General features: G+C 36.8%; 1 long non-coding RNA gene across 1 annotated transcript in view; it reads right to left on the reverse strand.

Annotated features, from left to right (window-relative positions):
- Positions 1-6,885: 6,885 nt before the first annotated feature.
- LOC131396596 (uncharacterized) overlaps positions 6,886-20,065 on the reverse strand; it is a 58,371-nt gene continuing 45,191 nt past the window's right edge. The window contains exons 2-3 of the long non-coding RNA XR_009216598.1: positions 8,510-8,616; positions 6,886-6,992 (exon numbers count right to left, since the gene is read on the reverse strand). This is a non-coding gene — a long non-coding RNA (uncharacterized LOC131396596). The remainder of the gene's footprint in view (positions 6,993-8,509; positions 8,617-20,065) is intronic.

Here is a 20,065-nt window from a genome sequence, read left to right on the forward strand (position 1 = left end):
GAATGTTTGGGAGCAAAATACTTGTTTGTCTGACTTTATTACTATATTAAGGTGAATAAGTAGCACGTGATTTGGTGTTAAGTTTAATAAGCCTTCTGCAAAAGTGGTTAAGAACAGTCATCTGTTAATATGTAGAAGGGATTACGGGACTTCAAGTTTACCTTCTGCTCTCAAAAATATTATATTTTTATGTTAAATGCATATTATATTTTTCAAATACCTGCTAGAGCCTGGGATAAATGTCTCTTTTTTTAAGTCTTTGATTACCAAGGATAAAAACTCATGCCAACTTATACCAAAAAGAGAAAGTCAACAATTGAGAGGTTGTAGACTAATGTTTTTGTATGAGACCAAACACTACACACTAAAATAGGTAATTTTGTGAAATGAATGGATGCCTTAACCAACCTTATCGTGGTAATCATTTTGTAGTATATAGGTATGTGTCTCAAATCATTATGTTGTACCTCATAAACACCTGCAATGTTTTATGTCAGTTATATCTCAATAAAGCTAGAAAAAAACTCTCATAATTTGTAATGTCACGTATCACCTCTCTTCACATTTAATTCACCAGAGCAAATCAAATGGCAAAACCTCGAAGTAAGGAGTCCAGGAGGTATAATCCCTCCTACAGGAAAGGACAAAGAACATTCGACAACAATAAAAAAATCTATTATAATGCTTATAATTTTATTGTGGTTAAAGGAACATGGATTATATTATATTGTTATCTTGAGAGAGCTGAAACTTATTTTGTAATCAAATAAATTACATTCAACTACATGTGATTTTGCTCTTATTGGTACAGAATATTATGTGCATTTTGGATTAACTAGATGAAATCTCACATAACCTTGCTGTAGTCATTTATCGTGTTCTGAAATGTGTATTAAATGTGTATTAAAATATGAATATATATGTGGATTTGTCCAACTTAAAATTATGACGTTTTTACATTGTATATATTTGTATATGCGGAGGCCATATTTGTTGATATCTAATATATATGCACTTATTTCTCTCATAACATTTTGTGTTTTTAATTTGCCACTTTTTAAATTATTCTGTTTTCATTTCTAATCTTCTCTTGGATTGACAAAATGTTTTATTGCTCCCTCATCTTTTTCTTTAATCTTTTGCTCTTTGGAAGCTTAGAATTTTCTTTACATTACCTTTCTTTCTTTCTTTTTTAGATTTTCCCGGGCAGGTTTATTTTTAATAAAAGAGGTATGTGTGCGTATGTACCCATCCCCCCCTTCCTCTCTAATCTTGAATTGGAAATTTATAAGTGTGACTGAGAAGGGGCAGTTCTTACGGAGAAAGCCATAAGAATCATCTATCACAGTCAATATAAATTCTTCTTAGATGGAGATAATATTACCCTAGGCCTCATTTATTCCTACAATGTAGGAATATATTATCCCATCAAGATTAAGAATAACCAGTAATCTTCTTAGGGAAATCTGCTTTAGATGGTTGCGGTAAGGATAACATATCCCTATTTTACAGGCAAGGAAACTGAGGCAAGGAAGGATTAAGCAATTGACTCAAGGTCCCACAGGGTTTGATGGTCCCACCTAGATGGTTTGACACTACTCAGAGACTGCCCACTCCATCCTTCTTCCATACAGCTCTGCACAGGGCCAAAGTGTACTTTCTTCTCATCTGTCTCAAGATGGCCTAAAGTAGAGGTTTCTGAAAATGTTGTCCAGTGTTCTACACTGGACAATTCTTGAGCTAGATGCTTGCAGTACTTTCATTTTTGACTCTAAGCCTTACGAGGAATGCTGGTGACACACACTTAAGGTGTCCAGATAGAAGGTGAGTACATACAGACTTAGGCAGAGAGATTTGCATGGGCTGTGTTTTCATCAGCATTTATGGGTAATGGGTTTCTGTCCCAACAAGAGGTATTTGTAGTTGCTGTTTCAAAAAATTGAAATCACTACTTAAAAAAAAACCAGTAATATATATACAATGAGACTAAAGACATAAATAAAAAACAGCAAAAATAAGAAAAAGAGATGAACAACGCAGGGAAATGCAATATTTGATTTTCAGACATTAAAATAGCTCTGATTAGTTTATCAAAGGATATAAAAGACAACGTTGTGTATTCAAGAAGAGAACTCTGAACAAACAAAAAAGAATATAGAAACAAGTTAATTTTAAAACTGAATTTAAATATCTGAACCTAAGAACTCAAAAGATATATTTCAGTTCAGATTAGGTGCAAAAAATGATAATGAGTGGACAAGAAGAGATCAGAACAAATATCTAGAATAATGCAAGGAGAAAAGAAGGGTGAAAAACACAGAAGACAAAGTAACAGATAAAAAGAATTCAGGAGAAGGCCTTATATATACATAATGATGTGGATGAAGAAGAAGAGAGAATGGGGCGGAAGTTTGGAAAAGTATTATCTAAGAAAGTTCAGAAACGAGTGAACATCAAGCCACAAATTTAAAAACCAAAGAGAACCCCCAGAAAAACAATTTAAAATATAGTCACACCTAAGGACATCACGATAAATTGCTGAAAATCAGAGATAAAACAATCCTATGGACCACCAAAAATACAGATTACCTTCAAGGAAGAAATAATTTATACTGATGGCTTATTTCTCAGTAGACACAATGGAAACCAGAGTATACTGTAACAACTTTAAAATGCTGAAGAAAATGACTGCCAACCTAGGATGCTAAGCTCAGCAAAAATATGCTTTTCAAGAACGAAAGTTAAATGAATACGACTTCAGATAAATAAAGAGTAAGAGAATTTGCAACCAACAGATCCACAAAAAAGAAGATGTTAAAAGATATTCTTCAGACAGAAGAAAAAGTATTCTAAATGGAGGGTTCAAGATGTGGAACAAAGTACAATAAGTATGATAAATATACGGGTGCACGCAAATTTATTTTGACTGAATAAAACAATAATGCATCATATAATTCATGGGCCAATGTGTGATATCACCCATAAAGATTTATATAATGAGTAGTGGACAGGTACTTATGTGCTGTTTATTTTCCAATCTGTGCGCATGAACAGTCTTCACAGCTTCCAGGCAGCATCTCTTTGTTTTCTTTGTTGTCAAATGTCCCCCTCTTGTCTAATTCCAATTGTGTCACTCCAAGCTAAGACATGCAGGAAATAAGAAAATGGTGCAACACTAATACTTGCAATACTATGGCTCTTTGGAATCTGTTTGTACTGAAACAATGTAAACCTCCTCGCATCTACATTTCCTTAATACCAATTACTTAATGCTGGTTACATTTTTACTCTCGATGCTATGTCATCTATGGTTCTGCCAGTGAATACTGGCTTCCATGACTCTCCCAAAGATTACTATTGAGCTTGCTTAATGCTGATCGCATATGCAAGTCTCATCCAGAAGGAAAACATTAATAATAATTTGTTCTCTATTTATATCAAATTTACTGTTTAGAACTTTATAGCATAGACATAGAACACACTATGAAGCTACCTTGTAAGATAGAAATATTGTCACCCTTCAGAACAAAGGGCACGGATGCTTATTGTTCGTTATAAAAGGTCTGTGGTCCCTGCGTGTGTAGGTGTCCTCTGGTCTTCTTTGTGCATCCTGCAGGAATTGGAAATCAGTCAGGGAATTGACATAAACATTTATATACTCATGCTGCACTCTGTGCTGTAATAAAGATGTTTATCTCTGACCGAGGAGTCTTGTTTTATTTGCCACCATCCTTGAAAAAGTAATAGACTAACTTATTAGCTCAAAAGTAGAATAAAATGTCAGACTCTTCCAGATCGTGACAGTTATCTTTTGAACTCTTCAGGCCTTAGTCGCTGCATTCCTGGAATGAGATCTCTTTCAATGTTGACTACACCATTGCCTTCCACACTACCATCAGTGGGGAGGATGGACAATGGGGCCATGGACTGTGATAGGAGCAGTCCTTTTAGTGCAATAATTGTCCTTCACTTTTTTAGCGACTCTTGTGAGCAATCCATGAGAGCTCAACAGCATCATATAATTTGGAGGCAAGTGAGGAAATTGATCAGAAGGGCCTGCTGATCGTCAAGCAGTACTTTTAAAGACTCTGAGAAGATCTAGGGCTGGCCACTCCTAATGGACTGTCTGACCCTGTGCTGCAGAGCACGAAGAAGGTATAGGGTGACCTCCTTGTGTGTCCGTGCTGGCATCTACAGGGTAGAGAATGCCTGCAGCCACTCTCACCACTATCAGGAGCTGTAAACCAGAGTTGGCAATTGAGTTTAAACACGGGTAGGCAAGAGCTGATAAACGGGCACCCACATACAGCTTAAGCCCAAGATTACCTTCACTCCTTGGGTCTAGGGTTCTGGACCGTTGGTAGTCCACAGCACTGAGGTCATCCTGTGTTTGAAGTGAGTGAGGGTCATCCAAAATCAGTGTGTCAGGTTAGTCTAGCAGCCCAATCCTCCACAAGCTCAGACAGAAATACCATGTCAGCTGGCAAGAATGATCTACACTCCAAGGCACCTTGTACCACTAGACATAGCCCTAGGGGCCTGGGGCAACCTTGTAGACATGAGTCCTGCAACTTAGATACACTTGATTGACCCTAGACACAGATGTAGGTAAGCAAGAACCCTGAAGAGGAGAAACTGGGATCTGTGTCCACTTGAGACCTGGTCCTGTTTGAGGTACCCCACCTGGAAGGCACTGCCAGCTCCCGTGAGTCCCAGGCAGAGTAAAAGCACTTAGACACTTTTGAGGAAGGCACTGCAAAGCATGAGGGCCCTTGAGGTACAGGGCCAAGGCAGGAACCCACTTTCCTGGGTCTAAGAGTGGTACTGTGAAAAAGCTAAATCCTCATTTTCTATAACATGAAGTACTAAGAGAATAATTAAAACAGTAAAAGAGAAAAAGAGAAAAGAAATCAATAAATAGTAGCATAGCAACTTATTTAGAAATATAAGGTAAATAGCATAAGAAGCAACTAAACGTCATTCAAAGTAGTTGCCTCTTGAGAGTAGAAGTTGGAGGAAGAAAGAATATGAGATGGAGAATGCTCCTTTTCATAAGTTTAGTTTTTTAAAAAAATTTTATATGCAGTTGATAAAAGTTAAATATCAATTCAAAAGTCTCAATATTCACATGAATATAATTTCAATTAATAATTGGTGGCTCTTATTTGTCTTGTTTTTGGCAAGAAAAAATGAAATGATTCTAAGGTGGTATGTGAATCTTTATGTCGAAAAGGAAGGAAAAACTATCAAAGTTGCTTTTAAAGGCCACACTAACAAAGAAATAACCCTTATTTCAGAAACACAATTGAAATATGTGCACATTTCATCAAATGTCCAAGGGAAGGATGACTGTCAATTGTACATTAATAATTAACAGGTCAATAATCAATAAATATACAAGTGGTAAGAGGAGAGAGAGAAGAGTCAAGGAAAAAAAATTGTAATATCCTGAAAAGCAAGTGTATACTTATATTATAATAAGTAGTACAAACTGTAACTGAAATGGAACTTCTTGATGTGATCTGGAGCAGTTAAGGAAAATCCCAGAATAAAAGAAGCAGCTTCAAAAAGGATAAGATGTGTCATATTTTAAAAAGTATTTTTCTTATTATTCACAAAGGTCATTTTATTTGTGAAACATTTATACAGCTGGTCTTCTTTATATCTTTCTTAGTTCTCATGCTCCATAAATTCTCTGCCATATTTGATACTGTTGTTTATTCCAATCTCTTCAAGATCATCCGACTTCGCTAAGAATGCATTATTTTGTACTTCTATTTCCTTGGCATCTTTCATCCTGTTTTCATTACTAGACTCTAAATGTCCTATTTTTATTTTGTTTTCTTCTCTGTACATTTCTTGCTTCAGTGATCTTATCCTTTCTCTTTTTTAATGGTCATCACTTCTAGCCAGATGACTCCCATATGTATATTTAAAGTCTGACTAAAATCCCTAGTACATACAGAAGTGTTCGAGAATACTGTAGAACAGAGTAATTATTTAATGGATACAAATTAGTGAAGGCTGAGTATTAGGGCTAAAATGTAGATATGATGTTATAGGTAGAACTGTTTCTGAGTGAGTCATTTTCTTCCTATCCCAAAAGCTCACGTTTTAGACAAATAGATTATCTATAACTTCACACTTGTCAACATTGCTTCATCTGATTTTTGGGGGATGGTTTTTATAAAAATCAATCTGATTCATGATTGTAACTGTTACCGGACAGTGAGAAATAAAAAAGATATAGATACTTCTTGTTGAGTGTCTATCAGACTAGGAGTTTATCATCGATTAAATTATCTAAACCCTCAAAAACTTTGAAAGATAGGTATTTCTAACTTCATTTTTTTACATGTGAAAAACAGATACTAAGAGAGAATTGTTTGTCAAAAGTAGCAAAATTTGGAAGAAACAAAGACAAGGATGAAGGCCACCCTTAAATTTTCATTTAAAGTGTAACATCCTACTTCCTCTGATCTAAAAAGAACAAGTTTCAAAAAGGCTATTACATGAATAATGTACTAATTATCATTTTAAACTGTGACACCTAATTACCTAATGTAATTAAAGGCATATATTAATTTGGCCAATTCTTATTCTTGAAATTAATGGAAAATTAGATATTTAACATATAATTATGTGAAAATTATTAACCTCATTCTTCAATGTCTTTCCTTTTAGGAAAATCTCTGCATATTGATTAATCAAACATATCAGTGAAATCTGTAATGGAAAATAAAAATACAATAACTGATGTTTGTATAAAAGTTTGTAGTTAACCAAAAGTCTAGTTGTTAAGATCTTCACACTACTAGAAGAGAATACATTCATCAGGATAGGTTGATATCTATAACACACAATTCCAACTTCACAGTACCTTTACTCATGTTACAAGGTAGATTACAGGGAGTTTCAGCCCCTTGCAGTCAAGGATAAGATGGTTTCCATTTGTGGTACCACCAGCTTTTATGTAGCCTCTAAGATGAACCCTAAGGTGGAAGAGAAAATAGCAGGCAAGTGGAGGTTGGCTCAGTCCACAAATCAGGGGAGTAAAAGGGCTTGATCTAACACCAGCAATTTCTGCCAGTCTACTCTGGGGCCACCAAATAATCACTTCATTCTTTATTCCACGTGTAGAGCACACTCCTCCACAGGGAGAAAATCGAAAATACCACCATTCAGTAACTTCCTTCAGCTACGGTCCAAGATCTCAAGGAGAACATGCAGTACTTTCTCCTGCTAAGTCAAAATGGGATTCCTCTCAGTTTGCTGAATCTATGAGCCCCCCAGATCTCACTAATATACTATGGGATAGAGGGATAAAAGAATTGTCATAAAAACTTCAATCAGAGAGGAGGAGATGGGAAGGTTTTCAGCAGTTCCACAGAATTCCTGGGATCTGTAGGGGTCACCACTGGGTTCTTGCCCTGGCAGTGGGGGACATTCTCTGATTAGCAATGTTTCTGTTCTTTGAAAGGAAGTCTTTTTCCATTTTTTTCATGAACTCTAATGCTGCTCTTTAGGGAAGGGAGTGCCTCTTTCTTGACACATTTGAAATTGATCTTGAATGCTGTAGATTTTTTGAGTCAGAATTCTAGAAACTGGACTCATAGTTTCTTTGACAATATACTTCCCCTCAGAACTTAATGGGCTTCCCATCTACTTGTTCTCAGTCAGTTCCTGGTGCCAGTAACCATATATAAATACCTCTGTAGGCATATTCCTGAAATCTGCATCATTTATTTGCATCCTTGCCCAGAATTTATCTCTATTAACTTAATGGCTGCTACTTTGAGGCTATCTAATTTGAGGGGAAAAACTAAAAGCCTGGATCTTTATAGGCCTTTGCTGTTTTCTCAAACTTATTTCCGTTTTCTTTTGCTTAAAAGCACACAAATTTTCTAAGACTTCAAAACCAGAAATTCGCAGAGGATTTTCTCCTCTGGGTTCCTTTCACTTTCTTATTGCACTGTCTGTCTCCAAGCTTATCTCCTTCTTGCCAAATATAGTTAATAACTGTCAACACTAACGTTTTAATTCTTGTCAACCGTTTCTCCTACAGCTCACAGCACAGACTTTCTTCCAGGTTACTGCATGTGATGGTGTCACCAAAAGTTTTGCTCCAATGTAACATGGATCACCAATTTTCCAGCTTTGAAAATCAGTTTCTTCACTGTCCAGTCTCTGATCACAAAGTCATGTAGTCAAAGTTTTTATTACAGTGGGAGACTATTCTTGGTATCAAACCTGTATCAGTCAGGGAATGCTAACTGCTTAAGACACCCCAAAATCTCAATGGCTTATCCCAGTAACTTGCTCTTGTGACAAACCACTGTGATTGACAAGGGGGCTCTGCTCGGCAGTCATTTTGTTATCCTACTTTCTTCTATCCTGTGGGACCATTATCTTTAGTACATGATGTTTAAGATTGCTATGAAACGTGAAGGGAAAAAGAGAAATAGGACACATAGTACACAGCTACACAGCAGAGATCCATGGGCCACACCTGGCATGCGTGTACATCATTTTTGCCAAGATTTCATTGTCCAGTACTCAGTCATATGATACTGATCTTATTTAGGACGAATGGGCGATTCAATTGATCTCTGTGCACTGGAAGAAAAAGAAAAGAAGGATATCAGTGAACACTGGCAGTCTTTCCTATGAAGAAGTCTTAGAATCTGCTTCATATCAGTTATTTGAAAGTTATTTGTTGACTTCAATAGATAAAGTAAAAATAAGCAAAATCAATTACTTATGTTATGGGTTTTTCCTGGTCATTTTTTAAAACTTCTCTGCTTGGAGTTTTTATAAAGTATACCTTCTTCCCAGCTTGTCTTTTATCACTGGGCATTTTAGTGTAGCAGGACCCTGATTATACAGGGACCCTCTGGAACTCCAGCATTCTGTAGGACTGCTCCTCTTCCAGTGTTACCTGTATGGCTGTCTTTACAGTTACCTATGTGAGTGGAAGGCACAACCATCCACTCAAATGCCCAAGAGAAGATTAGGGTTTCTTTCTTAGCTCTTTCTATTCATATGCACCAAATCTCATTAATCACTAGGTCCTCTTTACTGTCCCTCACTAATAGCTCTTGAAACCACTCACTTCTCTTATCCTCTCTGCTGCAATCTCCTAACTGCTCTCCAACACCTCCGCCTCCACTCCTGAGCAACTATGCAAACAGGATCACACTGCTCCTCAAATTGCTGCTGCTAACCTCAAGATGAAGCGTGAACTGTTCAGCATAGCATTCACATTATTGTTGTGTGTCCAGACCCCAGTGCGCTCTTTATTTATTATCACTCCCCAAATTATATTCAAACTCCTGGCTATTGCTCCAAGAGGCTGACTTTTCTGTCTCTTTCTTTTTACGCCCACATTTCCCGTATTTCTACACTGTATTTTACTTGTCTTCTTGTTTGTCTCCTCAATAAAACTTGCCAGATCCTTGAGGACAAGAAAAGTGTTTTATTTATCCTTTCATCACCAGTCCTTAATATATTCCCAGGCACACTGTAGGCACTCAATACTATGTGCTGAATGATTGAATGGAAGCAAATATTAGATTCTAGCTGCTTTCCACCTCACCTCCATCAGTCACCCATGTAGTGCAGGGCGTAGTGGACACCTCTCTAACACAGGGCTCTTTATAAACGTCCTCAAAATGCACTGGACGCAAGTTGCTTAATGCACATAGCCCGGAAACGAGATTTAAGTACTGCAGAACCTCAAGGGCATTTTGAAGTATATATTTGGACCTCAGACTAGAAAATATCTATATCAGTGTGTGACAGCCGCTAAAATAGAAACTTCATGGCAGGATCTGTTAGCAGGCAGAGAGAGAGATATTTTTGTTCTTTGTTTGCTTCTATTGAAGAAGAGGAGAGGGAGATGAGAGGGCTCTAATACTTGAAAAGAACAAAGATTTTTCTACCTTGCTTTTTGCACTTCTCCCTAAAAATGATTAGTGCACATTTAGAGGCTAGCGAGCATGCGGAGTAGCAACTGTGGATAATACAAAGGGTACGTCTGAGCAGGCAACCTGCATTTCTAGAAGAGAGGTATATTGCTAAAGAGCCATCACAGCTGAAAACCAAATGGCGCTGGTTCTGAGGTTGGTTCTCAAGGTCGGTTCTGTCTGAGCTTGTTTTATACAAGTTTCTGAACCCACACTCACCATCAACACACATCATCAGAGCAAACCAACACAAAGCAGAGCACAAATTCAAGTCCAGTACACCTGAAGGTGACCCACAGTCAGTATTTTTAAATAAGTATCCCAGGTGATTTTAATGTAGTTGGTTAAAATCTCATTTAAAATATGCTGATGCCATATATACACGTGTGGATGGAGTTAGCCTGGTGGGATTGAAATATCCCAATTACTAATTTCTTTTTCTTTAGGCAAGTACGTATATCTCAACCTTAAATGTCCTTTTAGGCTCAACTTTATTTGTGACTTGGAATATTCTAAGCACATTGGTCACAAAACACTTGATGATTCTTTCTCCACAGCTCACCAACTTACCTATTTCTCACCAGGACAGTGATCCGTCTGTGAAGGAAGGCAAGGTGCTCATTTCACTTGTCCAGAACATTTAAATTTTTGTCTCTGAATGAAGACTGAGAAAGGGTCGTAATTATACCAAATAAAGTATCTCCCTGCTTACAAAGGCCAGCTTCGGAGAAGCAGAGCCAAGTGGGGCTAATTAACACTAACTTCTCTATCAACCAATACAGAGCACATTACACTTTTTATCAGCCAGGAATTCTGAGATACTAATCATGAATTGCCTTCTCTTTTTCTTATTTTGCCTTTTGCTGAATGAAACAATTCAATCACTGAATTTCTCCTTTTTAGTGACAGAGGACAAAAAAGGAGCAAAATATGCCCCTCCTCACTTTTTCCTGTTTCACATAGAGAATTGTGTATATTGATTAACATGTTCTTTTTCAGAGTCTCAAATTAAGGTGTGAATCACCAAGACAAGGATCCATTAGTTATCAAATACCAAATTATAATTAATTTTTGATTCCTCTCCCTTTAATGAGTTCAAATGGAATAATAAATTGATAAGTATCTGAATTAAGACATGGTTAACTACCGAGTATCAAATTTGCAGATTATGCATGGCAAATATTTACTGAAGAAAAAAATACTGGAGAAATATGAGGGTGGATTTGGAGTCAGTTCCTTTATTCACAATTTCATCTTCTCTGAGCTAAACAAAAACAATTGTAAAGTTAACCTACTGGCACATGTGTTCCAAGAAGATATATTAAATTTTAATATTTTTTCTTAATCCTTAGAAAAGCTCTGAATAATTCATAGAATAAAATGAGGGTAAAGTGAATGGATGTTCACAGGTTGGCTTTTCTACTTTATTCGTTTATTTATTAAACATTTCTTGAGCACTTGCTGTGTGACAAACTCAAAACCAGATTTTAATGAAACAGAGATGAATTGGGTATGGAATTACCCTCTTGAGATTTCAGTTCAGTATAATTTCAGTAATTCAATTTAGCACAAAACAGTGAGTAAGATGAAGTTAAGCAGGTGCTACAAGCAGCATTTTGAAGTCCTTGTTCCAGGTTCTACAGTGAGGCTTCATTATACTTTCCATTAAATTTTTTATTGAGATAGTTATAGATGCACATGTAGTTGTAACAAATAACACAAAGAGATCTCTTGTATAATTTTCCCAGTTTTCTCCAAAGGTAATATTTTACACACCTGTAATATAATAGTATAACCAGAGTATTGACATTAATACACATGCACTCATTGTGTGTTTATTAAATGCTATACAATTTTATTACCTGGTTAGCTCCATGTATCCAATGCCGCAGTCAAGATTCTAGACAGTTGTAACATCACAAGGATCCTTCCTGTTGCCCTTTTATAACCACATCACTTTCCAGTCCACTTTTCATCCCTAACCCTTGGCAGCCACAAATCTGTTTTCTGTGTCTATAATTTTGTCATTACGAAAATGTTACATAAATGGAATCCTATAGTATGTAACCTTTTGAGATTAGTTTTTTTAATTCAGCATAATTCCCTTGGGATTCATCCAGGTTGTTGCATTATTTCCTTTTTATTGCTGAGTAGTACCCCATGGTATACATGTACCACAGTTTCCTTGACCACTCTTCATAAGTTGAAGGATACATAGATTGTTTCAAGCTTTGGCCTATTACCAAAACAAAACTTCTATAAACATTCCTGTGCAGGTTTTTGTGTGGGCATAATTTTCATTTCTCTGGGATAACTACCCAAGAGTGCAATTGTGGAGTATATGATTGGTACGTGTGTTTAGTTTTTTCAAGAAAAGACCAAACAGTTTTCGAGTGGCTTCACAATTTAAGATTCCCTATAGCAGTGTCTGAGTGACCAGTTTCTCTGCATCCTCACCAGCATTTGGTGCGGTCACTATTGTTATTCTAGCCATTTACGATGGGTGTGTAGTGATGTCTCTTTGTGGTTTTAGTTTGTAGTTTCCTGATCGCAAATAATGTGCATATATTTTCATGTGCATATTTGCCCTTCTTTTTCAGTGAAAGCTCTATGCATGTCTTTTACCATATGCTAATTGGATTTTTTGTCTTGTTATTGTCAAGTTTTGAGAGTGTTTGTATTTTATTCCAAATAGTGTATATACTAGATAGTGGTCTTTAGTCACCTATGTGGTTTGCAAATATTTTCTACCAGTCTTCAGCTTGTCTTTTCATCTTTTTCACACGAGCTTTTGTGGAACAAGACTTTTTACAATTTTGATGAGGTCTAATTTGTCAGTTTTCTCTTATTGATAATGATTTTGTGTCAAGTCTAAGATCTCTTTGCCTATCCTCAGATCCTGAAAATGTTTCCTATTTTTTGTAAAAATTTTACAGGATTTAAAGTCTGTGATCCATTTTAAGCTAAATTTTGTATAACATGCAAGGTTTAGATCAAAGCTCTTTTTTTTTTTTTTGGCCTACGGATGTCTAATTGCTCCAGCATTATTTGCTGAAAAGTTTATCCTTTCCCTATTGAATTACTTTAAAACTTGGTAAAAAAAAATCAGTTGATCATAAGTAAGTCTGTTTCTGGTTTTCTGTTCTTTTCATTAATCTGTGTCTATTCTTCTAACAATACCTCATGGTCTTCATTACTGTAGTTACAAAGTAAGCTTTAATATCAAGTAGAATGATTCCTCCCACTTTATTCTTCTTTGTCAAGACTGATTTAACTATATTATGGCCTCTGCCTTTGTATACAAATTTTGAAATAAGCTTGTCTATGTCTACAGAAAATCTCATGGGGATATTAATAGGAATTGCATTGGACATATTGATCAATTGACATGTTTACTATGTTGAAACATCCAATCCATGACCAACCCGTGTCTCTCCATTTATTTAGGTCTTCTTTTATTTCTTTCATCACCATTTTGTAATTTTCAGCATGCAGGTAGATCTTTAATATTTTGTGAAGTGAATACCTAAGAATTTTATTTTATTTGGAGCAATTGTAAGTAGTATTTTGTTTTTAAATTCTTAGTTCATTCTCAGTAAGTAAATATACAATTGATTTTTGCGTGTTAATTTTGTACCCCACAACCTCGTTAAACTCGCTTCTTAGTTCTGGGAGAATTTTCATAGATTTTTTTGTGGATTTTCTACATAAACAATCATGTCATCTGCAAATACAGACAGTTTAATTTCTTCTTTCCAATCTGTATGCCTTTTATTTCATTTTGGCCCTATTGAAGTGGCTAGCTGAAGAAAAGTTTTGAATGAAACTGATGAGAGTGAACATTCTTGCCTTATTCTTGATCTTAGGGGGAAAGCATTCAATCTTTCACCATTAAGTATATTAGCTGCAGGATTTTTTTTTTAATGTTTTGTATCAAGTTGAGATAATTCCTGTCTATTGCTAATTTGCTAAGTTTTTTTTATGAATGAGTGTTGGAATTTGTCAATTTTTTTCTATCTCAATTGATCAAATCATATGATATGATTGATTGCACTGATTTTTGAATGTGGAACAAATATTGCATACGTTGGTCATTTGTATTATTCTCTTTACACACTGCTGGATTCTGTTTGCTAGTATTTTGTTGGGGATTTTTGCATCTAAGTTCATAAGACATATTGGTCTATATTTTTATTATTATTTTTCTTTTTCATACTGTCTTTGTCTGGTTTTAGTATCACAATAATACTGGCCTCATCAAATGAACTAGGAAGTTTTTCATCCTCTTCTATTTTCTGGACAAGATTGCATCATCAAATATGATTTATGTAACGTGGAACAGGACAGGTTTTTATGTGCTCACATTACTGTTCTGTTGATATTCCTTCTTCTTTCACAATGCTCTAAGATTTTTTCTTTTATCATTACTTTTCACGTGAACAACTTCTTTCTGCCCATATTTAAAGGTAAGTCTGCTAGTGACAAATTCTTTTGGTTTTCCTTCATCTGAGAAGGATTCTTCATTTCTGAAGGATAGTTTTAGTGAATATAGATTTTGTGATTGACAGGTTTTTTTCTTTCAATGCTTGAAAAATAGTGTGCTACTTCCTTCTGGCCTTCATAATTTCTGATGAGAAATCAACTGTCATTTCAAGTGGTGTTCTCCTATAAGGAAAGCATCATTTCTCTCTAGCTGCTTTTGAGTGTTTTCTTTTGTTTTTATAAGTTTAATTATGATATATGGATAGAATTGTTTGAGTTTATCTTGGATATATGCATAGAAATTTTCTCAGTTCCTTAGATCTTTGGGTTTGTGTCTTTCACTAAATGTGGAAAGTTTTCAGCCATTATTTCTTCAGTAACGAAGAAATTTGAGCCCCACTCTCTTACTCCTCTCTTTATGGGACTCTGATGATAGGACCATTGGATTTTTTGTTTTTTTCATTCAGGTCGCTGAGATTTTTCATTATTTTTCAGTCATAAATAAATAGCTGGCTACATATTAGGATATTGTACTTGTAGGGTAAATAGACACAATACTGATTGTGCTTTTAGCACTAATTTATTTCCATCATAAAAACCTACTAATTATTTCAAAATTTGTGATGCTAACCTTTACTGCAAAGGAAAAAATAAACCAGTCCATAGATATATTGGAAGTGCCTCTCCATTGGTAAAAACATAAACTGAACTTAATGTAAGCTTTGAAAGGATAGGGAGTGTAGTAAAAATTGCTAGAGAGGAAGAAATTTAACAAGTGATTTAAGCCCTGGATTTGTACTAATTAGCTAGACGACTCTCCCTCAGTTCCACTTTCTTTCTGCCCCACTCAGAGTCTGCATAGTAATGATGAAGGAGGACTAGATTTCTAAGGTGAACTAGACACTATCACCCTAAAATGCGGTCTTATTTTCACAGTAAGCCTAGTTTAGCCACTTCCCTCTTTGTTCTCATAGAATCTTTCACAATCCTATTATGGCATGCATTAAGTTGCACTTAAGTTTTTATTTTGTTTTCTGGTTGTTTATTTACTTATTTTTTTTGTGGGGAAGATCAGCCCTGAGCTAACATCCATGCTAATCCTCCTCTTTTTGCTGAGGAAGAGCTGCTCTGAGCTAACATCTATTGCCAATCCTCCTCCTTTTTTTTTTTCTCCCCAAAGCCCCAGTAGATAGTTGTATGTCATAGTTGCACATCCTTCTAGTTGCTGAACGTGGGACCGGCCTCAGCATGGCCAGAGAAGTGGTGCATTGGTGCGTGCCCGGGATCTGAACCCCGGGCCGCCAGTAGCGGAGCGCCAGCACTTAACCACTAAGTTAAGTGGTCAGCCCTCTGGTTGTTTAGAAGTCTATCTTTTCACTAGGATAAGAGCTGCTTATGAGCTAGGCTGAATCACCTTTGTGTCCACATCACGACCACTTTGCATAGTGCCTTATATATAAAACCTGCCCTGGAATTGGGGGAAAAAGGAGGTGAGGAGGAGAGAAGGGAAGATGGGAACCAAGGGAAGAAGGGAGAGAGAGCAGGAGAGGAAGAACAAAAGTGAGAAGGGAGAAGTGGAAAGGGGCAAAATCGAGCTTCTGGCTCCTCCTTGGGCGTCAGCCCTTTCTCTTGCTGGTGGAAGTGGGTCGGAGAGGGGCCGAGAGAAGTAGTAATGGAAGACTTGCAGGCCGGGATGGGCGGGTTCCCAAATAACTGTCGGTGGGGAGTCCTGGCTAAAGACTGGGGTCTCAGCACTTTTTGGATTTGTATAGAGTTCAGTGGGTTGGTGGCCCAAGTCTGGGCTTCCCCTCGTCTGCCCCCTGCACGTTCGCTAAAATCACCGAGCCCCATTGTTTGGTTGCAAACTGAACTCAGCTGACAGAGCGAGGCATCCGGCGCAGGCAGAGGTAAGCGCTGTCTGTAGTTCAGGAGCTGTGGGTGGGTTTCATTTTCACAGGATTGATGATTCAGACACCATGCTACTTCTCAAGATCCTCCCCTTAGGTACCTTAAATCATCTTTAGAACAAAGTGAAGTATAAACAAAACAAAACAGCAACAACAACAAAACCCTTCCTAATGAATGTTGGCTGAATGAAATACTGAATGAAAAAATATGGAGCAAAATGTGTGATGATATCATCCTACATCCTCCTACATCCTCCTATCATGATATCTGATTTCATCAGACACAAGAGGGAACAGGTCAAATAAGCCACTGTTTAATAAATAGATACTTATTATTTGCATATCCTTCTCTTCTAGAATCAGATTCTTACCTCAGTCGAGATCTGAGATATGAAACTTCTACTCTTACCATAAAAACTGCATTATTACCATGAATTGGCACATATTTCGAACACAGAGCAAACTGGTTAGTAGAACCTATCCTTTAGTATCTAAGGGGAAAAAAGTGAAAGAAATAAATAGATTTACTATCTTAACACATATTTACAATATTATACTCTAAGGATAGTAGCATCTCATGATTGTCTCCCCAAAGTTATTTTTGGTATTTAAATCAATCTGGAGGCAGTGGATATGCCCATGGATTTAGAGGTTCCTGGAAGATATACTAGAAAAAGCTGCTTAGAATAACTAAATATCCTGGGGAAGCCATTCTTCATAACCCAACATAAAAAAACTGGCCAGTGAGTAGTAGATAAGGAATAAACAGTTGATGACATAAGATAGTGTAAGAGAAAAATGCCATTTTTTTCCTTACTATCGCTCCCCACATTTTTGCATTACTCTTTTAAGCTAAGCTTGGCAGTTGTCAATTTGGTTATAACTTTAGGAAAATTAAATGCAACATGCAGTAAGTTAGCACTGGAATCCATAAATCTGCTATATATTTCACATGTCAAGTTTTGGAAAGTGCTCAATGTCAAGCAATAAAATTTTGGTTTTAAAAAAGAGAATTTATTTATTCTTCTAATGGTAATTCTAAATACTAAAGACTTTTGATAGTTATCCTGAGAGGAACAGAGTTATAGAAACTAAGCATGAATAAACCTCAGATTACTTTCGGTTCACAAAACATAAACTGTTTCTGCCAAAAATAATAATGAATGCTATAGAATTATCTTTAAGTTTCTTTAAACTTCAAATCCAGGAAAAACAGAGCATCAGACTTTAAAAGTGGGAGTCCATTAGTTAACCAGTTAAATTTGTAGTTGGATATTCTTAGCAGTATCTTCTGATGGTTATTTATTACAGCTGCAAGATGTGTCAAAGGCTCTTAGGGCATGAAATATGATATAAGTCTGACAATATGTAATTTATATAGAAAATACTTCTAGAGAGAACAAGGAGAAGGATGTTTATAGAGGTGATCTTGTGTGACAGCAAATATATCTTAAAATATTTGAGATTCATAGCAATTTTCTTCCCATTTCAAATATTCCATTTTTACTCTAGTGCTTGCTTTTAAAATCATCCAGCTTTTCTGTGCTTGAAAAAGCTAAAGGCTACTAATGTGAAACAGGAAGACTTCAGAAAACATTATTTATTATGCAAACAAATGTGTTATCAGCAAAGTATGGTATAAATGAAAATTAAAAATGTCCAAATGAAATTTTGCTTCCCCGTTGTGAGAAGAAAGCTGCAACGAATTCTAGAGAAATATGACTTATTCACAATGAGAACGGATAAATTAATCAAGGTGTAATTAACTGAAATTTGCATCAATTAAGTGACTTGGCAGGTACTCAGGTACTCGATAGGAAAAAAGCCCTGTTACATACTCTACTGAATTAATATGGTTTTCCTTACATATGAGGGGAATATTTTATCTTTAAGAAACAGTTTTAAAACAATCTTGCAGTTCTTTGGAATCAAATGGTTCAAATTCACTAAAGTTGTTCTTTTGGTAGTTTTTTTCTAATATTTTTCCAAGAAATTGTGTAGGTGTCCTGAAAACAACAGACCTGAACGCCATCCTGGAGGACTCTTGTAGAATTATTCTTTTTTCTGGGTTGTGGTTAAAAGCGATGGCAGTGACTAATCCTGATGGATGTTTTAAGAAAAGTTCCCTGAGAGTCCTCACTGCACTTAATGTTTTGCTATTGTTGAAGTTGTTTTCCATTATACTATATAGCATCCTTTTCATTAGACTCCATGACAATGACTCCTTTAAGAGTCAAGAATAGTTGCTATTATTCTACTGAACAGCTCATTTTGTTTTTTGTATTTTGGATTCTGTGGCTCTTGCAAGTATAAAATGGCTTTGTAACTTCCAAAGAAATAGCAAGGATAGGTACTCTCTAAACAGATACAATTTTAACAAAAGGTAAGTTTAGCTAAAATGCAAGAGAGACATCTCTGCCAACTGTAAACAGAGGGAAAAGCAAAACTGTGAGGGGTGGAGGCCACCAGGCACGAGAGTAGCCAGTTTGGTCTCTGCGTAATGACGCCCAACAGGGGAACAAGTCCAGCTCACTGTCTGAAGAAAAGAAGCTGAAGAATTTATTAGAAAACTACCGCCTTGGGTAGGTAGCTGCCAAACTGCAACAACACGGACGCAGCCTTACGGTGAAGAGCTGGACCGGGTCACCCCCTGGGTCAGGTGTCACAACATCACTCTGGCCTGAGACCCAAACTGCCTTCATAAAATGTGGTTCTGACCCTAGACTAGAAGCCGGCATAGATGGGCAGGAGGAACTGTAAATTCATATTACAGAGTAAGACTGGCAAATCAGTAGGAAATTGATGATAAAAGACTTTCACAGAGCGGCCAGCCCGGTGGCGCAAGCGGTTAAGTGCGCGCGCTCTGCTGCGCTGGCCCGGGATTCGCCGGTTCTGATCCCGGGTGCGCACCGACACACTGCTTGGCAAGCCATGCTGTGGCAGCGTCCTATATAGAGTGGAGGAAGATGGGCACGGATGTTAGCCCAGGGCCAGTCCTCCTCAGCAAAACAAGAGGCGGATTGGCAGATGTTAGCACAGGGCTGATCTCCTCACAAAAAAAAAAAAAAAAAAAAGACTTTCATAGAATTAGCCACAGTACGCTAGCCTCATAGCAACAATAACAATAAACAATAGTAACAATTAAGATGATAATAATCATGAGTTATTAAAAGCACAGGACTGTACTACGTCAGTCTGGATGTAAAGCTATTCATAAGGCACTCCAAGTTTGCTCTGGTCATTTGTATTTTTACAGGAACCCCTTTGGTTCTTTTCATTTTCTGGTTTTATTACATGAACCATTGTCCCAGAATGGGATATTGGAGTTAAGGATTTCTGAAGTGCAACAGCTCCCAGGGATGGCAAGATCCCAATGCGACTCTGGCTGTGGGGGGATGGAGTAGAATGCAGGTGAAGCTGCTAACCGTAAGGAGGTCCAGGAGTAAGGAGGCTAGACTGTTGGATGAATTATCTGTGACGATGATAGACTCGCTCATGGTGATGACAGAAATGTGAACAGAGAGGAAAACCACAAATGAAGTGCCAATTTTTCAATGACTAAGCTTGAGTTACCAGGAGGTCAGAACATGACAGTGATGAAGAAGAGAAGCCAAGTACTCCTCGGTTTCTAAGTCAAATGCACTTTTATTAGTATTCAATAATTTCTTTATTCATCCACTCATTTACTCAAATTACGTAATGGGAACCCCT

This window comes from Diceros bicornis, chromosome 33 (genome assembly GCF_020826845.1).
Source record: "Diceros bicornis minor isolate mBicDic1 chromosome 33, mDicBic1.mat.cur, whole genome shotgun sequence".
NCBI lineage: Eukaryota > Metazoa > Chordata > Mammalia > Perissodactyla > Rhinocerotidae > Diceros > Diceros bicornis.